This window comes from Ornithodoros turicata, unplaced genomic scaffold, assembly GCF_037126465.1.
Source record: "Ornithodoros turicata isolate Travis unplaced genomic scaffold, ASM3712646v1 ctg00000916.1, whole genome shotgun sequence".
In the NCBI taxonomy this organism is placed as follows: domain Eukaryota; kingdom Metazoa; phylum Arthropoda; class Arachnida; order Ixodida; family Argasidae; genus Ornithodoros; species Ornithodoros turicata.
Genome location: NW_026999418.1, coordinates 424,166 through 444,813, shown reverse-complemented (window position 1 = coordinate 444,813; position 20,648 = coordinate 424,166). Strand labels below are relative to the sequence as shown.

General features: G+C 46.3%; 1 protein-coding gene across 1 annotated transcript in view; it reads left to right on the top strand.

Annotated features, from left to right (window-relative positions):
* Window positions 1-15,075: 15,075 nt before the first annotated feature.
* Window positions 15,076-20,648, top strand: part of LOC135375704 (titin-like) — a 141,567-nt gene continuing 135,994 nt past the window's right edge. Inside the window, exon 1 of the mRNA XM_064608360.1 lies at window positions 15,076-15,305. The gene's annotated coding sequence lies outside the window, so the exon portion shown is untranslated. The remainder of the gene's footprint in view (window positions 15,306-20,648) is intronic.

The window sequence follows — 20,648 nt, the reverse complement described above, 5'->3', positions numbered from 1 at the left end:
GACGAGTGATTACCCAAGATTCATTATTTAACGTTTAATGAGCTGTTTTCGCGAAAATGCGAGAAAGCAGGATTTTTTAGGCGACCGTTATTTCAATCCCCCTTCTTTCTCAAAAGCCCCTAAATCAGCACGTGCTTCGATAGATCAATCGCCAAACTTTAGAATGCAACTGAGCCGAAAAAGAACTACGCACTTGTCGATTGCATAAATCACATCGGCTTATCTGAGTCGGAAAGCGGTCAATCTGGCCAACAGATGGGCGTTTATTCCAATCAATCCGCCTTTTCAGAAAGAGCTGGCGCCACAGCTAGCGCCTCTAACCCGCAAAATAAAGCGGTAGTGGGCATAGAAGGCTATTTGGGTTCTAATATCAAGACCGCGGAACCCCAGAAACCAGCGTCGTCTACTTAGGACACTCATTGTTTCATGACTAGCTCGAGGAAGATCGTAAGCAGTTTTCTGCGCCGCAGCAGTGAGCAAATACAGGACGCCGGATCTGCTACGTTCACGGCGTGCGAAGAAGCGATTTCCACTTGCGAAAGGAGGAATACAGTCGCAACATTGATGTCAGCGAGCTGCCAAATAACAGTGTAGTGCGACTTTTTAAAGTACTTCATTTTTTACGACTGCCGCCACTGAGGAACTACATAAGCCGTACATTGCCATTAAGATGTGAAGCCATGACGTCGACGGTGCACGACGGTTTTTACGGTGCTGCGCTGCTTGGACATACAATTATCTCTACGGTTTACCAGCGTTGAGGGACAAGAAACGTTGTTCTACCTTCTGCAGTTTTGCATGATTGTTGTTGTGCTCGGCAGTTTTCAATCTCAGGGAAAAAAGGGACGGAGCAGCGGGTAAACAAAGGTGCGTGTGTTCCGTGTCAGTAGGCGAGAAAATGTTATTTTGTCCATTTTCATATGATGTCTTCATATACCGTCGTCGTCAGATATGATAATATGTGCGTACCATCGGCAAATAAAAGTGAAAGTCCGTACTGCCTTTGTGCCGCTGAATTAATGCAGGTTAGTAAGGTTCTAGAGATGTTGAACGAGATCTGTTAAAAAGCTGTTTCACGCGTAAAACTTGTGTACTAGACTGCGAAACAAAAATGTGCAACAAAGGGGTGCGGCCAAAGTTGAGGAGAAGTTGTGGCGGCGGGTGGACAACGACGAGGATGGACACGCGCTGGAGCACCCGCTTCTCAGTTACACCGGCGCGGCCATGGCGATAGGCCACCGTCATCGCCTCTCCGTGGCATACCATCACCGCCGGTCGGGACTTATGTAGAGGGACACCACCTCCTCTACATTTGGTGACCCGAACAACGGACACCATGTTCGGCGTGATTCGGCCCAGTACCATCCCAAATTTCCACAAGACCGCATTCGAAGCCATTTCTGAAGGTCCGGTGCATCATTCTCCCGAGGAACCGCTAGGCGACGCCATCAATTCACCGCGGCTCACTCAACGTACTCCATCTCAACGCCCGGCCGCTCAACACCATGGTTGGCCCATCTTTCTGCTCATTTCGCCATGGTCACGCACTCTGCGTCACGTCGCTACACGCTTCGCGATGGCACTCCTCGAGCTTTCACCAGCGGCACCTTCCCGAGCATCACGCTCCCATACCGGTCGCGGTACGCCGCTGGCGACTGCACGGCCCCATCCTCATCATCATGCCAGTCCCAAGAACTCTGCCCGCCTTGCCTTCCCACCAGGCTTCGATACAGGGTGCTGGCAGCCCACCCAATGGCGCTCAAGAGGCACCAGGACCGGGACCAACGTTCCACCGGAGACCCGCGCGGAGTTCTACTCCCGGTCTCCCCGTGCTTCGTGATGGTCCTCCCCGGCACTCTCCTTGGCGACAACATTAGGAGCTCACTGCTCACGAACCGGTCGCAGTTCTGTCGCCGCCCTCTCTGCATCACATCGGCCTACCTGGCTACTCTCCGCTTCGGCCCGCTCCTGGAACCCCCCCGTCCAGCCCTTGTCCGCACCATTCATCCCGCCACTTCCGCCAATTCAGCACCAGTCGCAAGTCCAGCCGTCCCTGTTCCACGTGTCGCCCCTCTTTCTCCTCTTCACGTATCGACGCGAACCTCAACCACTCAACCGCAAGCGCAGCTCCACGTCTGGGGGGGGGGGGGGAGGGAGTGATGTGGCGACCCGTGGAAGACGATGAAGAGGTGCCCCTGCTGCCACGCGCTACGGCGCTGGTACGACAGTTCTACCGGCACCGTCCTAGCGTGAGGCCACGGCCATCTGCCCGCTGGTATATTCCATCATCGCCGGTCAGGACTCATGTAGAGGAACACCACCTCCTCTACAAAATGTCGTGGGTGTAGAACGCTGAATCCGCGCCCAAAGGCAAAATAACTGGGATCATGTAGAATCCAGTCAGCAGGCTCCAGTTTTCTGGTGTGGGGCACGTTCCCAGACTTTATAAATAAAAATAATGACCCTGATTTTCGTGCCAGCGCTGTCCGTTGCAGCGCCCTAATGGCTTCGAATGCTAGCTTCCGCTTGACGTGCCTACCAACTTGCTTCGCCAACCCGGCAAAATTCGTTATTTAAAGGGACCATCGCATCCGGGAACATATGTATGATACTGTTAGGGTAAGCCAGGCGCACAAATTGGAGCGCTGCGCAGCCGATTGTCTCCGAGATCGTCTGCTTGGCATCGCACTATACTAGGTGAAAAGTGCTGGTAAATACGCTGACTTTCGCTTACCAGTGTGAGTGCAGACGTAACCATGTTAAGTGGCACATGCCGTTACACTCTTGCTGTATGAACACGTTCAACGTTAACCAGAAACAACATTCAGCGAGCCAGTAACAGAGAGAGAAGACTCCGTCCCCTAGCATTCCGCCTCGCCCGCCCGGCTGTCCGTCGGTTGCCAAGGCTACCAAGGTCCCTCCGGTCCCTCCGTGATTGGTATTCTCTATGTCAAAGGGCGCGCAGTGATTGGCCTCGTCCGTGTGACGTTTTCAGAGAAGGAATCCTGGAATGCGTCCTCTGCTCTTGCCAAGTTTTATATCAAACTACACAGGAATAACGCTGCCAATTCGCGTCGGGTTTTCGGCGTTATTATCAGTGATGAACGCGGAGTAAAAAAAGCACTACAGTTTCGGAATCAACAGGGACGGATGCGATAGTCCGTTTAACTATTCCCGCAGCGAGCTGCTCCGTCCCAACCAAATCGTATCGACATTCTGCCGCGCGTTGTGCAGCGGTCTTGCGCATGCGCTGTACAGATTTTTGGAACAAGCGGATTGCGTACAGTTTTTTTAATATATAGTTACAAGGCCCCTTAATCTCAGTTAGTTCTATATAGAAAAAGTCGAAGTGTGCGTGCCCGTCTCCTCGAACCCTTCCTCATTCTAGTAACAATATATATCAAAATACGTGCTTGTCTCAGGACTAGGAGCGGATCCAGGATTTTTCAGAGAGGGGGGTCCAGCCTTAGCCAGCATGGTAGATACACGATGTAGGTAAACTAAACTCTATGTGAAGACAGAAATGGAGGAGGGGGTCAGGACATACAGACACCCCCTCTTGATCCGCCCCTGCTCAGGATTTGTGTAAAAGAGGTTGTCGCCCCAACTTTGCTGCCTCGCATTTTCGCCAAAGTAACTAATTAATTACTTAATTAACTAGTTAATTAATCAATTTTAGGTAATTGGTCGTCCTATTGTTAGATACTCTTTCCCAGAGGACCTCAGCCTGGTCGCGTATCCCGCCCGCAAAGGTGGTATCAGAGTTGCTCTCCCAGCTCAAAAAAGAAAAATAGAGATGAGAAAACTGTAATGTATAAAAAAAAAGCACCCTGTACATTACAAGTACGTTGTAAGAGTTTTGCGTTAACAGTTTAGACACATGTTACTGCTGATATGTACTGCTTCGGACGCGGAATTGCCTGTGAATAGTTCTGCAGCCCATATTTCCTTGGTTGCCATCGGAAATGTTGTTCTAATATTGTATTTAAAATAACAAAGACGGTTTAGACGGTAAAATAACAAAGAGTTAAGAGTTTTGAATCTGCATCGCCGGAAACTTGCACATTGCTTTTCTTCACGTTCTACGATTGTATTTAAAGAAAGACCATATGTTGTACATGTTTTTATTCAAAACATGTGATCTGACACACCTGAAGACTTCAGATAGGATAAACCACAGGGTGCTGGTCAGACAAGCATGTCGCAAGCAGTACATGTCCTGGTATGACATGGCGTGTTCATGCCCTGACGGTCGGGGAACCGGATGGTAGACCGCGAGAGCGTAAAAGGTTGGGTAACAAGCGAGGGCTCAGGGAATTTTCAATGTGAAACTAAGGAATTACTTATGTACTCTGAGAAGAACCCATAATGCGCTCCGTGATAGGCTTTGTGTCCCCTTTGGCTTGAAGGTCTACCTTTTTGTGACAACTAACATGCATCCAAATTGTCATCAAAGGTGCCAAAAGGTGTGAAACGGAAAGAGAACGGTATTAATCTAAATGATTGTCGGAGACTTGATCCATGGGGCCGACATAGGTCAGCCGTTGCCGTCAACACCACTATATCAGCATCTCCTGAGGATCCTCCCGATAAAATATCTCTTTGGGCCTTGTTGGTGTCAGTTTATCTCGGAAAAAAGCGGTAGAGTGTCGCATTGGCTTGCGAAGTTTGTAGGGGATTTTCAATCAGTGTTGCGTGTGGCTGCAACATGAAACTTTGCTCCTTGCCTGCGGCATTCAAGAAAGAGAAAAAGGGTGAGACATATAAGTCATGGCAAAGCTCAAGTTTCATGTTCTACGGCGGTTGTTGTTTATCAAATACATTTGACCTGTGAGAAATCATACATCGGGCAAACAGGACGGTGAAATTCAAAAGTATACGGAAGGCAACTTGTGGTTGTCAGTGGATTTTTAACCAAACTATGATAAGCGGCAGGTTCAAAATGGAAATGGAGCGCGAGATATTAGAATCAGCTTTCATAGGACAGGTTGGGCACGTATGCGTTAGCACTGAAAGTAGGGCGTTGTTGGCGGAGGAAAAGGAGTGTCTTTCTACTTAAAGGGTAAATTGTCTCAATAAATATTTCTTGTAAGTGAGCGCTCTGTGCGTTCTCTGTTCGTTATGTCCGTTGGTCAGTTTTAGCGCTTTTATTCCAAGATTCTGCATCCCTGTCCATTGCCAGCACTATACCAACTCTTTAGGTCCACACTCTAAATCAGCTGTAGACTGGTCCTTTCACTGCGATAAAATAACTTGGTCGAATCCAGCACCACAAATGATCAGCCTTAAAGCGCTACCCAGGTTTCTCGAAATGGCGAACTTCATGTCTTTCGGCGTATTTTCATGTCTTCACATAATTACCCTCAACAATAGTGTGGCGATGGAACACCTCGATCGCCATGATCAAAATACACACGCTTAAAACAGAGAGAGAGAGAATGTGTGTGGGATGGGGGTAATAGTAATATCGGCTTGCCGTTGTTGGCTACACAGAAGTGGGCGTCGTCACGACTATATAATAATAATGGTGCCGTGATGTTACACGTAAGCTTTGACTGGCTATAGTATGGCGACATGTTGCACGTGCTGCAGCGTAGGACTGCGGATAATTATGACCACCTGGGGTTCTCTTAACGTGCGCCAGAAATCTCTGACACACTGTGCTGGAATCAATGTTTACCTCCACCACATTGCCACCTCGGCCGGGTTTGAACTCGCAATCTTGAGCTCAGCAATCCAACACGTTACCGACTGAGCTACCGAGGATGGCCGTCACGACTATAGCAGGAAAAAAGAAAAAGAAAGACGGATGAAGGATGAAGGGTAGAGTGGGCAGAGGGTGCGTGAGTTCGTCGGGGAGTGCAACGTATTAGATGGATCGTTGGGCAAGACCCGCCTTCTGTAGAAAGAGAACAAGGTTTCTTGCTTTAGCGGAACGTTCGGCATAAGAACCACCGGGGTAGAGGACGTCCGCTAGCGTGCCAGAGCTGGAGTGAGGGAGATGGACTTCGCGAGCAGAATGGCATGCTCGGCAGTCTCGCAGGATGTGCTCGACTGCGCTCTTAAAACAGAGCTTCATTGCATAGCACGCTTGTACCCAACCTTCATCCTGAATGCCATCGTTCTGTCTTCTGCTTTGTTGAAATCTGGAGGTATACGCCTTTTTGTGACAACTGTGTACAACTACTGTTTACTGTGTACAACGACTGAGTAGCGCATAGGCACTGTACAGGTGACTATGTACTACTACGAGCGTGCTGGGCTGTGAAGTTCCGTCCTATAGTGATGAAAGAAGGAAGTCACTGAAAAGGTTAGCCAGCTGTAGGACTCCAACCCACATTCCTGCAGCTGGTCTTACAGCTGGCTAACCTTTTCAGTGACTTCCTTCTTTCATCATTAATTTCTTAGGCACTTGAGGCTTGTATTGCATGCACCGAAACTTTTTCGTTCCGGTTTTCGTTCCGGTTACATCATAAAGGATCCGGTACCGGTTCTGCTCCGGAGAAAAAAAATAACGGTTCATACCTGTTTTAACCGCTTCCGCTTCCGCTGGGAATATTCATCCCCAGAAAAAAAATCAATGTTACAAAATGTAAACCCGTTTATTCCGCATGCATGGTATTTAGTATGAATAGACAGCTGTGAAATTGGTAGCTCCTGGTTCCTGTAGGTTACTGTCTGTTCAAATAGGCTTTTTCCTTTGTTGAAGCACATGCTACAAACGAACTTGGTTGTCGTTATGTCATACGTAAAGTACTTTCTTACTGGGTTGGAGCGCTCGCGTCCCATCCGAATGTCTGTTGCTACTGTCTAGCCAGCAAGCACCACCGCACGAGTACGATGCAAATCGAGGAACACCTTCACTCACAAACACGCTCGACGGCTCCGTTTTATTTTCTTCGTGTCCTGTCCACAAAAGAGTTGCCACTTCGCACCAGCTGCTCTCAAACAAAGGACGCGTTGCGCGACATTACCGATAGAGAAGCCGTTATGCAGCCCCCTTGGGTCGCTGTTTAGTTGAGGAGAGTTTGGGGGGTCAAATTAAAATGAACACTACGGCACATTGCTAGAGAGTCACATGTACCCCTAAGTCTGTGTGCGTGCGCGAACGATAGACCATTACAAAGGGATCCTAAGGGTCATAGTATACCGACATCCGTAACCCTCGCACAGTATCCATAACATGACTTCAGAGCACACGACGTCTGTTTCATTCGGCTATCCGTAGTACAAACCGGCGAAGTTTTTTCTTGGACCGAAAACCGTTAAATATATTTTTCGGTTTCCCTCCTGAGCGAAAAAAACGTATACGGTTTTGATTCCGTTCCGGTTCGCACCAAAATAGCGTTTTTTTTTTTCGGTTTTCGGTTCGCTCCGACACCCTAATTGCATGCATTTGTCCTTTCTATGTGTTCCAAATTTGGAACGTCAACTGCCATCCGTTCTACGAGTGCAGCTGTCATTCCATGGGCGCTCCCAGGACTTCTTTCCAGGGGAGGGAAAAGAACTTCGAGGGGGGGGGGAGCGTTCCACCAATATGCAGTAGAATGAGGGCAATCAAAAGCTCTCATATGCAGGGGACCTGGTCGATAAGTAAATCTTGACATCTTGCGAGTGAAGAGTGTGCAGTTTCCACGGGGGTGATCCATAGAGCTGCACCATTGTCCACACTTGTGTTGTTCTATGTCCTACTGCAAGATGGCGGAACGTTTTAACGGTTTCAGTTCATATCGGCAGCAATCAGAGTTGTTAACTAACTGAATAAAGGTAACTGGGTACGTATAGTGCATTTCGATAGGTTTTTGTTACCTTGAGTGAAATATCTTATGCATTTTCGTGTAGGTACTTTTACCTCTTTTTAAAAGCACACTTTTCGCGATTCGGCTAGGCGAACTGACCTGCTTTGCAATCATTCTACCAGTCTTCCCGGGAGTCTGGAAGCCTGTATTTCTCACGTACAGGGTGTCCCAGAAAACGTGTCATTGAATTATAATAAAAAAATTCAGTGGCCATTTGTGGTAAACGCGAGAGAAATGCATTAGCATTAATCTCCTTTTCCTGTCTAAGCCCGACTTCCGGATGTTCACTGGCGGTCTAAACCCGACTTCCGGTTGTCCACTTACTGTCTATACTTGACTTCCGGTATCCACTTCCGGTCCAACTCTACTTCCGGGTGTCACATTCCGGTCTAACCTGACTTCCTGTTGTCCACCTCCGGTGTATAGTTGACTTAAAGGGACTATCGCATCCGGGAACGCATGTATAATACCGATAGGGTAATGTTCGTCACCGCTTGAGAGTCAACTTTGCCAAATTTCTCTTCTGAAAACAGCTTACATATTAAGTAAACGAGTTTTAAAGGTCCGCATTCCATCTGCAGCCAACACGATGATGACGTATGCCAGGCACACGAATTGGAGCGCAGCGCAGGCGAATGTCTCCGAGATCGTCTGCTTGGCGTTCGCATCGCACTATAATAAGTGAAAAGTCCTCGATAAATACGCTGACTTTCGCTTACCATTGTGAGTGCAGACGTAACCATGTTACGGGAAACACGGCGTAAGCTTCTGGCTGTACGAACACGTTCAATGTTAACCAGAAAGAACAGAGAAGCCGGTAACAGAGAAGACGCCGTCCCCTAGCATTCCGCCTCACCCGCCCGCCGAGGGGAGGAGGAGGGGAGGAGTGTCGTTGGGAGGAACCCGAGAGGTCTGCCTGCCTGATTAGGCGGCATGTTTCTCGGGAAGGGAAAGATGGTGGACAGGAGGAAAGGGTGAAGTGGAAGACCGAGCGGAATCCGCTCGCTCGGGGGGAGGATAGCTGCGTCCATGGGCCGACTTCAGGGGAACTGTGCCGGCATACGCCTATTACACATCTGAGGGAAACCCAGGAAAAACCCCAGACGGCACAGCCGGCCCGCGGATTCGAACCGCGGACCTCCCAGTCTCCAAGCGCACGCGTTACCGCTGCGCCACCGGAGCTGGTACCCGCCCGCCTGTCGGTCGGTTGCCAAGGCTACGAAGGTCCCTCCGGCCGCTCCGTGATTGGTATTCTCCATGTCAAAGGGCGCGCAGTGATTGGCCTCGTCAGTGTGACGTTTCCAGAGAGGAAATCCCGGAATGCGTCGTCTGCGCTTGCCAAGTTTTATGTCAAACTATAGAGGAACAACGCTGCCAATACGCGTCGGGTTTTCGGCGTTATTATCAGTGATGAACGCGGAGTAAAAAAGCACTACAGTTTCGGAATCGACCGGGACGGATGCGATAGTCCCTTTAAGATTCGGCACTTTCAACTACCGTGTGTAAGTCCATTTAATGAACCTTCAACTAGCCTCGATTACTTTCAATTACCCTGTAATTACGATTTAATTATAAGCTCAGGTTATCTGAGATAATTTCGAATTTCATTTAATTGCCTTTACTTACATTTACTTGCTTTAGTTACTCTCGATTCCCCTCTAATTGATGTTATTGACATTTAATTACCTCCGGTAACCTGTCGATGCCTTCGATGATCTCTATAATTTCTAATATTTCTCTTCTTCTCTAATATTACATATATCTCACATTCAATGCCTTTAAACTCAACTTTATTGCTTTAATTGCGTTTAATTACCTCTAATTACCTTAAATTACTATTCCCTCTTAATTACCTTCGACTACTACAATTTCAAATCATTTACCTCCATTTACATTTATCCTCTTTTATCCCCTTTATATGTCCACTTATACCTCTGCCTCGCAGATGCTTCACCATCTCCATACACGGACACACATTTACATACAGCTTTTTCCAGTTTGACACGTAGGCCTATTGCGAACGCATTAAAAACTACACGACTTAGAATAATGCGGTCAACGACATTTGTTCTTATTAGTTTTTTGCCACCTCCTAATGTGAATGTCACGTAACGTAAGTTTAATGAAGTAAATTTCTGCGAACTCAAGTCGGAAATTTGCCAAGCAAACGTCACTTTTTCACCACATCAATATGAAAAGCGTGCCGAATTTACTCAAATTAATAATTGACAGGGATATTAAGGAGCTATCCCATCGGAAAAAAATAGCCGAACATCATGTCCTATGGAGCTCCCATCAGAGGGTAGCGCACGACCAATTTTTCAGCGCAGTCGTTGTCAGTCCGACGCAAGGCATTTGGAAACCCACCCCGCACCGGCATGGTAGAAAGAGATAACACAGGCATGGCTTATCACGTCTGGCTTCCGCTGAGATCATGCCTTCGGCCTTCCTCTCCCAATCTCAGGAACTGTCAATTTTGCTACTATCACTCCGTGGGCTGGGTTCGCGACCCCATTTCGTCGGACTGACAGCAACTCCGCAAAAATCATTGTCGCGCGTTATGCTCGGGTGCAAAAGCAAGATGTTCGGCTATTTTTTCCGTTAGGATAGCTCCTGAATCTCATATCAATTATCATGAATATGAGTAAATTTGGCACGCTCTTCCTTCTGGTGGGATAAAAAGGTGACCTTTACTTGGCAAATTTCCGGAGTTCAGATAGCAAAAAATTACATAATTAAACTTACGTTACATGGCATTCACATCGAGAGGTGGCAAAATTGTAGTAAGAATAAATGCCATTGACCACATGATTCCAGGTGGTGTGGTTTTTTTTTTATTACAATTCAGTGACACGTCTTATGGGACACCATGTATAACCCCGAATTGCCCAGCAGTTATTAGCCCGGGGAGTCTCCTGGAGACTGGAATACATTTGCGATCCGTCAGAACAAATCTTCTGACCTGCATGATAGTGAAGAATTTTGAAATGAATATGCAATGTAAATGAAGAGAAATGTTAAAGGACACTTTGCATCGATCCCCCCCCCCCAAAAAGTTAGGTGAACACACCCCCCGGGCACCTAATACACCATTCGTTGAATATGAGAAATTCATGTTCTGAGGCTGGAACACACAGAAGGACAAATACATACAAAACCTCAAGAGCCTAAGACATTAATGATGAAAGATGGAAGTCACGGAAAGGTTAGCCATATGTAGGACTCGAACTTATCCAACTTTATCCAGAAGATCCAGAGCCTACAGCTGGCTGACCTTTTCGTTGACTTCCATCTTTCAACACCATTCGTGTTTATTCATTTACCCACAACATCCGTATAATCCAGGAGATCTTTTCAACAACAACAAAAACAAAAAACAAACAAACAAAAACAATTCCGTTCACACTAAATGACACTATAAATACACGATAACAATACAACAAGAATAGCAATGTAATAAAACAATCATACAGAACTCGATATCACTTTTAATTTTTAATTAATCAATGTTCGTCTTACGTTAAATGATGATAATAGCAAAACGAAATCGAAACCCGGAAAGCCTCCCTCCTGCCCCGATCCTGACGGGGGAAAACGCCGTGACGTCACTCCTCGTCTTTTAGTCACCACAGTTCGTCGCTGGGACTCGGATACCTGTAACTCTAACTGAGATACTTATCAAGAAAAGTAATGTGAGCAACCCTGATAGCAATAACTTTCGCCTTCAAACGCCAATGAGGCAGCAAAAAATCGCTCACATTAATCACACATTTTCCTTCGTTTTGTCCGGAGATGTGAAAGGAACGGGGTTCTTTCCTTACGGCATACTGTCTCGTGTGAGAGCCAACCACTGTTCAATTCGACCTCACCGTCATCGTCATAAGCCAGCAGTGGCGCCGCTACATGCTTATAAGCGCGCGCCACGTGCTGTTCTCAGTTCTTTCATTGTACGACGTTCATCACCATACGTCGTTAGTCTGTTGGATCCCCGCTTTAGCTCATTCGGCCCTTCATCACCCAAATTGATAGGTATATCTTTCCTGTCTTTTCATTCATTGTATGTATCATACCAGAGTGTTAGTAAACTGTCTGTGTGTTATCCAAATGCCGTATTCCTGAATCTTATTTTTGAGTTTGGCAGATAGCCAGGGACATCGGGTCCGTCACCAGCGTTAACACCTTTCTTCACCCCTTTCCCTTGGTCTATCTTGCCTCACATGGCGCAGCCGACAGGATCGGCAATCTTCGGAGTGAAGTCTTCAGAGTTCAAAGGCAAGATCGTTTATCAGCGCAGTCCATGGCCTTTGTCAGCAGAGGCATAGTCAGTTTTCTTTACACTTGTTGAGGCATGGTACGAGGTACTCAGATAGCTCCATCAGCTTGGGTGCTTGAACCGAAGGCGTGTTTTTCACCTTCTGGTCCTTCGACGTTGTTATGCAATTCGTATTGGATTCATCCTCCAGCAACCAACAGTCATGGTAACCTTGTCAAGGTCAGCCATTGTCCTACTCAGTAAAGTCACTAGCGTTCTCTCTCACGAGACTAGTGTCCTGATGGCTTGCTTCAGTCTAGGCAGCCGTCATGTCTTACTCATGTCTTTCGAACTTTCTTTAGCGGTGTAGAACGTACAGATTTCTTCCGCGCGAGAGTTAAACCCTTTTCTTCAGTTGGGTCTAACAGTTGCTTAGCCTAACGTTCTAGAACGTGCCTTCCTCGAGTGACTTTCGAGGCCGTTCACTAGCTCAGTTGTAGCCATTTTAAGTTTTCCTGTCGAAAACTAAACCTCCATTCACTTGTAACTCTTCAGTTAGTTGCAACGGAATATATTGAGCTTCCGCGGCTAATGTTCCGGAATGCTATCTTTGGTCTTTGGTGATGGCTTGGTGTTTCGAAGTAAGCGTAGCATGTCTCGTTATCGTAACATGTCTTCCAAGCACATGCCATTAATATTCAGACAACTTCCCCTGATGTGTTATTTTTGAGCCAATTCAGCTCATTTCCTGGACTATCACACTGCTTGGGACATATCGTCCAGCCGTTCATCGCCATCACCGTTGTCATCTTCAAGTGATCCACGCAAGGACCACGAGTGTCTTCATACAACAAGGCCTGCTCAAGCGATGCGAACTTCACCTTACGATTCATCGTATCCGTGGTCACCTTCACGAACATTTGACTGGTCTTCAGCAAACGCAACATCAGTGCCCTGTAATCAGCTGATCCGGCCTCATCTTCGTCGCTATGTACTTCTTGGAACTGTACCTCTTCGTCTTCTATCAACAAGGACTTTCCTCTTCACCGAAAAGAAACTTCGTTCAGTGATCAACGATTTTGAAGAGACTTCGCACGAAACGCGAAACGTTATAGTGATGTGTTCGTAATTATCTTCAGTTCAGTCAAGAACTTTAAGGTATGTTGAGACGTATACCTTTATCGCTATTAATGCCAACATGGACGATAGGCAACCCGTACACATAAATACGAAATTTGTCTGTAAGTGCCCAATGAAGAGCAATGCATTCGAGCATGTTTGAATGCAGTTTTTCCTCTGTTGTGTTGGTTGCTCTGCTGGCATACTCAACAACATACTCTTTTCCATCGTGTTTCTGTGAGATGAACGCTCCTAGATGTTTCGCTGAAGCGTCAACATAGACATGAGTTTCTTTGTCTGGATCAAAATGAGCCAAAATAGGTGGTGATTTTAAAAGAGATTTGAGGTTACGTACAGCCTCAGTGTGTGTAGGTGTCCACTCTGACGTAATGTTGGTTTTGCCAGTGCTTTTGGACTGTTGCTTGTTTCGCAAGAGGAGTGATAGAGGTCGCGCAATTTCAGCAAAACCTTTGATGAATTTGCGAAAGTAAGAAGCAAAGCCCAAAAATCTCTTTACGTCTTGTATTGTGTTCAATGTATCGGGGTATTTGTCAACAGCAGCCGGAACCGGACGACGTTGACACATGTACGGCATGGACTCGTTATCGACGGCGATCATTGCTGAGTCACTCCATGGTTTTATGTTAATACCCCAAAGCTCTGCTTCCTGTTTTCTTAAAATTGAGATGTCTGCACCCGTGTCAACCAAGGCGTCGACCGGTGTGTTGTTTACAAGAATCTCAATGACGGGTCTCACGGGGTGTCTAGATGGTAAGTCGTGTCTTATTGAAGCAGTGTAGCTGTGTTTCTTGTCTTTGTCTTGATGTTTGGTGTAGTCCTTTGGGTCTTTGTATTTTAGGCTTGATTTGTCCGATGTTTTGGTGGAAGTAGGAGAATGTTTCTCACCATTTTGCCGAGATGAATACTTAGGCTGTGATGTGGACGAAAAGCCTTGCTGACGTTGATGTTCCTTCTTCGTGTAGTCCTTTGGCTTGGCTCCTTGGTGACGCCAGTTTGGATCACGGGGTTTCCCCGCACAGGTTCGTATCCTGTCGACTGCGCCATGTGAGGCGGGATGAAGAGAAAAAGGGATTGTCCTGGGTCGCCAAGTGTGGAAGGAAGGTGACCGGGCCGTGGCTCACTCCAAGAACATCTTCATCCGCCAAACTCTTGTAATAAGGATGCGGCAGTCGGAGTAGCAACAAATACAAACGTTTAATGATGATGAGACGTATTTACAGGCATGCATAATAATTTAGGATGGTAAGGTGCCGAATAGGTCGTCGTAGGACGTTCCATGAATGACGACTGACGATTACGACGTGGCGCACCGCCGTTAAATACTACGGTGGCGCCACTAACACACATTGACGATGGGCATGTCAGCTGACGATGACAATGACGCTGACACTCGTTCGGTTTTTAACGGGATCTTCCTGACGACACATGCAAAATAAGTACCTATCGAATAACCATGTCCCGCAACACGAGACACGAAAAAGGACTCATTTAGGACTTTTTGTCCGCCGTTCAACTTCCAACCGTTATTGTAATGAAGTTATCCAAGCGTCATTCGACGGGACTTCAATATCGCTTTGCCTTTCATTTGGATGTTCGCGCGCGAGGCGAATAACGTGACGCGAAATTTTTCGTGTTTTCGGAACCGTTATCGTCGACGCTTTCGATCTTGTAAAACTCCACAGCACGTGTTAAAAATATTGCCGTTGCTTCGGCAGTCACGATACTTGAACTGACTCCTCATCCGTTACGAAGGGAGGAAGCAATGGGAGCATCCAGAGTATTGTATGCAGAGAAAACGCTTTCCAGGTTTCCTCCTCCCTTCTTTCTTTCCCTGCTCGTTTCGGTTTCACCGGTCAGACCGCCTTTGCCATCCACGAGGCGACGTGCGTAGGTTTTCTTCGCGGCCGCTCAATGTTTTGGCGCGACATGCGGTAAAATGATTGTGTGGGCGTTTTGTGACAGTGGACGTCATTTTTAGTTTGTGTCTTCATTTTCGTCGATTCTGAATGTGCAAAATGTGTATGTGACGCTGGAAGTGACGCCTCGTTTGTCGGTGGTCAGGGAATGCCGTTCACCAAGTTCTTGGATTTTATCTACTCCAGCGCTGGCTAACGGTAAGTGCAAGAACACTTGCCCTCTCACAATAGCAGAATGTGTGGGCTGTTGAGATCATCGTAAATTATTTTTTTAGATATCATTCAAAATAGATTAAATGCAGCGGGCAAAATGTCTTCCCGGCGTCCTGAGGGGCTGAGTCCTTCGCGAATTACTCGTTTATTACGATTTAAAAAGTTCACTCGCGTGCGCGGGCGTTTCCTGAAGAGAAAACAATATGAGCACACGAGGGGGAAAACCACCGCTATTGCATGTTCTGACTCTGCCAGATGCCACTATGGCTGTTACTTATCTTTTCAAAACATGAAATGTGCCTTCGTGAGATATTGAGCCAGTAGCGTAAATAGTTACGGACAAACTCAAAACTAGAATCTAGAAGCAATAAAGTTTCGACAACATTTTTATCTCCGACAGTACGCGTACGAGTCAACTTTCTATGGAAATCGTGACGAGAGATAAGGGCATCCGTCCGAGTACAGCGGGAAAGGGGAATATTAAGCTACTCATAACCAGGGGTATAACAAGGCCAGGCACAAGCACCCGGTCCTTACGAAGTAGTGCAGTGGACAACGACCTGAAATATCGAAAGCGACGCAGTTCTGCTCGGCTACTTTCGGTTTTCTCCGTCATATCCCAAGATATCGCAATTGCACACGCTGTTGTCTGGATTATGCGCTAATTAAGTTTAGCGAAATGTTGACACTCTGAACAAAGTAGTAAAATACGAGCACGCTGGTGTGTCGATGGTAGAAAGTGACGCTTCCTTGAGCTTGAGCAGTACAAGACAGAGAAGTACGCAGGATGAGACCGATATCAGTCTCGTATACTGTCTGCTTCCGTGTTCTATTCGTCAAGTTCGAGCAAATGTCACTGTCGATATCGGTACTTTACGCTAGCATCCTCTTCGAACGGCGCGTACACGCGAGAATGATGCTTTCTTTATTTTTCGTGTTCCACGAGGCTGTCTACTATAGGTGATAACTCTACATCACGTCGTAAAACAAGCACCGAGTCCCTTAGTCTGAGTACAAGGATAGACCATACACATGCAGCGCGCCCGAACGTGGTAAAACTACAGCGGATATATAGTACGTATAGCACAAGTGCACGTAGGAACGCAGAAGGCGAAAGCTGCGCGCGAAGTAGGCCATCGGCAAGGCCTCAGAAGGGATTACATAGAGCGAAATGGGACAGCCACCTTTGCGTCACACAACTGTACAAACGAGTCTCCTTCGCCATCCTTCTTTCATGTAGAGGAAGGCGGAACGCCCTTATGAAACATTGTGAGAAAAAAAATTAGAAAAGAAAATGAATTACTACGACCGTGTACAAGGCGCCAGGAAGTCTCAGATCATGTAACGGAATAGAATGGCCTGCATGCACCGCAAAGTAGTCACACAACGAGTAAGGCGCCAGTGGAGTGTCTGAATAGATACAGTATTCGTTAGGTAGTGGCGTATCCAACGTCACTCTGAAGACTGCGAGTTGGAAGGATCGAATCCTGCACCGTTAAAACAGATTGTAGTCGCGGTGGCGAGGCCGGCTTGCCGTTGCTGGCCTGACTCACGTGGATAGCGTCACGACTGTAGCCAGAATGAGATTAGATAATAAGATAACAGATGTTAAAATAATGGCGGTCGACAGTTAAGACGTCACCGTCAGAGCTGTTGAGAGTCAGATGAGCAGATAGTCTTGGGACGAGTCGATTCTCTTAAAGGAAAGTCACGTGACAAACTGCTAGCCAAAGCCCCATTCCTAATCACTCTGTCCTAATTTGTCGAAAATGGGATGGAAACGGCTGTTTCGGACGCACTCAAAGGGTGGGGAGTAATAGATAGTAAGGCTTTCCGGTGTGGTACTATTTCTGTAATACTTTCCAGTATTTGTGTTACAGTTATTATAATATGCAGTCTCAAAAGGTATTTGCACCCGTAATATATACATAAGCTCGAAGTATGACATGTGCTGCAATACTCTAGGAGTCTAGGTGTAATACTGAGAGGTGGTAAGTCTTCCTTATCGAATGTCACTCGTGCACTTTATCACGAAATTTCCAAAGTGAGTGTCCCACAAACGTGTACTCATATAGGCTGCGTATATTCTGTTTTTCTTGCTTGATAATCCGCTGGGTGAGTATGAATGTCTTACTTGTATTCCCCGCGTAACACGCGAAAGTGTTAGCGTTATAATACCTCAGATTCAAAGCGTTACCTTACAGTATTGTAAATATTGGCTTCTCTCAAATATCACGTATTCATAGCACAATATATGGGGATATGGAGATTTATTAAAGAAAGTACAATAACGTGGGAATTATTGCCTACTTGAGGGTTACATTTCATGAAGCGCAAATTATCCAAAATAGCCGAGTCCATCTCTTCATCAAACGAGAAGAATAACTTCCTGAATGTCCGGCAGTGCGAGTGTTATGCGGTGAAGTTCTGTTTTGAGAGCGTGTACCACAGGATGTGACGTTAGAGGTTTTTCTCCGGGTTTCCCGACACGCTCTTTAGACATATATCAGTGCAGCTCCCGCTCAAGTCGCAGAGACGTTCTTTTTTTTTTTTTTTTTTTTTACGTCTCAAGGATGTGGTGATGGGAAAGAAAAGCTGTGAGATGGCGTGAGACCGAAACCGAGATCTTAGCCATTCTGTGTAAAGTTAACATAAAATGTCGCAGGAACCACATATGGGTGAACCTATATAGACGAAATCTTCTTAGGCGCGTAGTTTGATTTTATTTATTTATTTATACATACTGCGAGCGCAAGGCCCAAGCAGGAGGGGCCAAGCCCAATTTGAACCAACAAGACAACAAAAGTGGTGCAGCGAAAGAGCATTGGGAACAACTTTCCCAAGAATTTAACTATACAGCCGCTTTGCCATACAATAATCAACGAAAGATACGTTTAAGCTCGTTGGCAAAACGTCCCGAATGGAAAACTTGAGATGGAAGCGAGTTCCATTCCTCTATGGCTCTAGGAAAAAAACTTGTTTTGTAGGCACAGGTCCTCGCAAAAACTGGAGTAAGCAACCACTCGCAACCTCGTGCTGGCTATGACGAGTACGCCTAGTTGAGAGGGGCTTCACGCAATCTGGCAACTTCAATTTTATGTTTCCTGATAAACAATTGCAAAGAAACGATAACCGAGCTATTTGTTGCCCGCCTGTAAAGTAGGCATATTATACTGCGTGAGTATTGCGTGCGTATTGCGTGGGTACGTGCGTTTTATACTGCGTGTATTATTTAGTGAGCCATGGCAAAATTGAAGGCAGCATGAAATTCTATTTTGTGCCGCCTTCCGCGGAAAAGATCGAACCCCATCCAACATTGAGTTCACATGTATTGAACGATTCGTAGATGCACTATACGATTTTAAACATGCTTGGGGAATCATAATGGCGGTATAACAAGCGGACTGAACTTGACTGCCCTTTTTCCTGTCATTGTCATTCCTGAGCGGACGACTGCTGTTAACCAAGCATAAACATCCTTCCACGTCCGCCGCTGATTATGGAGAACGTGATTTCTGTGTAGTGGCATTGAAAGGCGATGGGACGTTTCTGACGAACCAGCAAGGTCGTTTAAGATGTTTCGTTTTAAACGGATTTTTTGCTTCATTACTTTTCTGGAGAGGAGAACGATATTCTGAATTTGACGTGAAATCCTTGAATGTGTAGATAACAAGTATCAGTTCTCTAATATAGGTAGTTCCCGCACACGAAAGTGTTTTCCCTGTCGTGGGTTTTTCATGTGATCGCCATGCCACTAGAAGATATTGTTTCTCTCTCGATTCTTGCCTGTGGCACATATATAGTTTGATAGCGAATTAATCACTGTATCCGGAGGAAAGGATAAGACAAGCGATGACGACGGAGAGCCTTCTCCCATGTCCCTTTTGGGAACTTCAGTGGTCACCCTTTAGAGAAAAATCTGCCACCGAAGCGGGTCATTTGTTGCAGGGATTAATTTGTTTCGGTTTACATATTTTTGTCGCGGCTGGTCGTGGTTAAGCGCAAAATGACGCTCTCTCAGGTCCACCAATGAATTACGCCCTTTTGCACTTCGCCGCTACGAGCCGCGACAAAAATATGTAAACCGAAACCAATCAATTACTGCATCAAATTACACGCCTTGGTGGCAGACTTTTCTCTAAAAGGTGTCCACTGAAGGTCCCAAAAGGGGTAGTACCCATTAAAATGCCGACAGCGGCCTGCTTTAGAAGTTATGTTTTTCTTTACGAAACCCATTTGAATTTTTATTCAAATAATGAGCGGCTCCCACTCATTCACACGGTGCGCAGGTTGTAGGCGGTATCGGACAGATACTTGTAAACAAGAAAGTTCTTCGATTGGTACACCGGTTAGCGAATTATTTAGCCAGGGGATTTAGCTGAGACACCCGGTATATGTTGGTTGCTATTGCAGTTCATAGCGTAACTGTTTGCATAGTGTTGCAAACACTGCACGAATGCGAATCGAGGGCTCCGCACTGGTGACACGCGTCACACAAGATGTCTGTAGTTAATGCAAAGGAAGTTTATTTATGCCACAAAGGGAGGACATGTATATTGCGAAAGCCTTCTTGAAGCGATAAACGAACGAATAATCCCTCAAAGGCATCTGGATTAACCGCGTGACTGTAACCAGCTTCCAGTGAAAGTAATTTCGAGCTTCGTATTTCTAGAAGCAGATAATAATTGAACAGGTTCCAAGTCAGTGAAGTGAGACGTTCTTTACGTGTATATTGCGTTCTCAATGTGATGATGATGATGTTAGACAAAATAATGGCTATGCAAGGCACGATGCGTTCTATTTTAGTGTATTATAATAACAGTGTCTTCTTCAGCCAAGGAAGGACCACCGGCCTTGCTGGATGCGACGGCTTTGTAGTTTGTAGCTTCTCCACACACACACAAGTCCAACAAGAAGAAGTGTCGCCCGGTATCGTTCATTTTCACGTGGTAGTCATTGAGTTAAACAAGCGCCAGTGCAATGAGGTTATTTGATTGAACTAGAGAGAAAACGTGGAGATGTGATCGCCTATTCGCGGTCAGCACTGGCCAATACAATACTCGTTAGTCAGGGGAAACTGGAGTTATATGTTCTCCCTCGTTTCATTTCTCTTTCGAGCGGCTTGCACGTTAATACGAAGTCAACCGTAACAGAAAGGACGTATCCTGGCAAATCTCTATGACAGACGGATCGCATATTTCATGGCATAATGAAGCCTCGATTACAGTGTACGCTGCCCCGAGAAGAAGAAAACACATCGATCCATCGATTAGTCGGCGAATGTGACAAGGCGACTTTTACTGGTCGTCTCTTCCTCGTTCTTTCGAC